Genomic DNA, 2,309 nt, shown 5'->3' with positions numbered 1-2,309 from the left:
GCCAGTCATGTTCTAGATGCTTCAGACAGTGGGCCAATTCAGTGGAATGCCTACCGAAGATCCTCACCTACACTTAAGACTGTTTATTGAGGTGATCGATTATTTCAAGTTAGTCGGAGTACCCGAAGATTCATTACGATTGAAATTGTTCCCATATTCACTAAGGGACAGAGCTTGAGCTTGGTTGAACTTATTACCACCAAACTCAATTTCAACATGGCAAGAGTTAGTAGAAAAATTCCTTATGAAGTATTTCCCGCCTAGCAATAATGCTAAGTTAAGGAATGAGATCACTTTTTTCCAACAAATGGATGATGAGTCATTGTATGAGGCATGGGTAAGGTACAAAGAATTATTACAGAAGTTCCCTCATCACAGAATCCCAGATTGCATACAACTTCAGACATTTTATAATGGTTTCAATGCTCACATGAGGATGGTAGTGGACGCTTCTGCTAATGGTGATCTCCTTAAGTCTTATAATGAGGCTTATGAAGTCATTGAGAGGATTGCCAACAATAATTATCAATGGCCAACCAATCGAGCAGCGTCAGGAAGACTAGTCGCTAGAATACATGAAGTAGACACTCTTACTTCACTCGGATCTCAAGAATCATCATATCATCAAGTTAAAAAATCTTACTACTAATAGGTGTAATAGATTTGCAGCACAGCCACTGAATCAATTTGAAAATGTAGCATGTGTTTATTGTGGGGAAGGACATTTGTTCGAAGAATGTCCATCGAACCCAGAATCTGTGTATTACATGGGTAACCAGAACCAAAATTGAGGAAGGCAATGGCTGCAATCCAATTTCTATAACCCATCATGTCGAAACCACTCGAATTTTTCCTGAAGTAACCAAGGGGCAGGAACCAGTAACAATTATGTCCAACCTAGATCGACCCAGCCACCTAGTTTTTCCCAACAAGCTCAAAAACCAAACCAAGATGAACCATCCAATAGCCTAGAGAATCTATTGAAGGCATACATGGCGAAAAATGATGCCTCTCTAAGGACTTTGGAGAATCAAGTGGGCCAGCTGACAACTGAACTCAGAAACCGACCACAAGGTGCTTTACCTAATGATACAGAGAATCTGAGAAGTCTAGGGAAGGAGCATTGTGAAGCGTTAACATTGAGGAGCGAAAAGACTTTAGAGCCCAATTCCATCAAAGTTGAGAAGGATCCAGCTGCCGCTCAAGACTCAAAGGAAGTTCAACCTTGAAATTCTAGTTTCACCAAAAATTGAATCTGCAAAATCTGACAAGGTAACTTCTGAACTAGCTAATTCTGATAAACTAATAACTCCGTTAGATGCAGAATTGCCACAAAAAATGAATCAACCAGTTCCAATAAAGAAACCTCCACCACCCTACCTTCAAAGACTTCAGAAGCAGAAGCAGGAAATTCAATTCAAGAAGTTCCTAGACGTACTCAAGAAACTTCATATCAATATCCCGTTGGTTGAAGCACTTAAACAAATGCCGAACTATGTCAAATTCATGAAGGATATCCTGTCTAAAAAATGAAGGCTTGGAGAATTTAAGACGGTTGCCCTAACAAAGGAATGTAGTGCATATCTTCAAGACAAACTACCCCTAAACTTAAAGGATCCTAGATGTTTCACCATACCTTACAATATTGGAGCAACAAATTGTGGTAAGGCACTTGTGACTTGGGTGCGAGTATCAAATTGATGCCCATGTCAATATTTAGGAAGTTGGGGATAGGTGAAGTTAGACCTACTACGGTTACACTTCAATTAGCAGATCGATCCTTAGCACATCCAGAAGGAAAAATTGAGGACGTATTGGTACGTGTAGACAAATTTATCTTTCCAGCTGACTTTGTGATTGTAGACTTTGAAGCAGACAAAGAGATGCCAATCATCCTAGGATGACCATTCTTAGCAACTGGAAGGACCCTTATTGATGTGCAGAAGGGTGAGCTTACTATGCGTGTTCAGGATGATCAGGTAACATTTAGCAATTTTAAGTCCATGCAATTTCCTCACACAATTGATGATTGTTCTGCAGTGTCTGATTTAAAGGATTTAATCGTAGAGAAGGAACTCAATTATGTTAAGGACCCATTGGAACAAATTTTGACATCAGATCCTCCAAATGATGAAGAGGAGGATGAATACTTAGCTTTGTTAGAAGCTAATCAAAGGGCATTTAATCTGCAATCTCACTTTGAATCTTTAGAGTTGGAGAAAATGAATTATGCCCAACCAAAAGCGTCAATCGAGGAGCCACCTAAATTAGATTTGAAGGTACTTCCCTTACATTTGAAATATATTTAT

At 39.3% G+C, this 2,309-nt stretch overlaps 1 non-coding gene across 1 annotated transcript; it reads right to left on the bottom strand.

The window, feature by feature from the left end:
* Window positions 1-274: 274 nt before the first annotated feature.
* LOC128032200 (small nucleolar RNA R71) lies at window positions 275-381 on the bottom strand. Its single transcript, XR_008188328.1, has one exon. It is a non-coding gene; the product is annotated as a small nucleolar RNA R71 (small nucleolar RNA).
* Window positions 382-2,309: the final 1,928 nt, after the last annotated feature.

Source organism: Gossypium raimondii, chromosome 8 (genome assembly GCF_025698545.1).
Source record: "Gossypium raimondii isolate GPD5lz chromosome 8, ASM2569854v1, whole genome shotgun sequence".
NCBI lineage: Eukaryota > Viridiplantae > Streptophyta > Magnoliopsida > Malvales > Malvaceae > Gossypium > Gossypium raimondii.
This window is presented reverse-complemented; position numbering and strand designations above follow the sequence as displayed.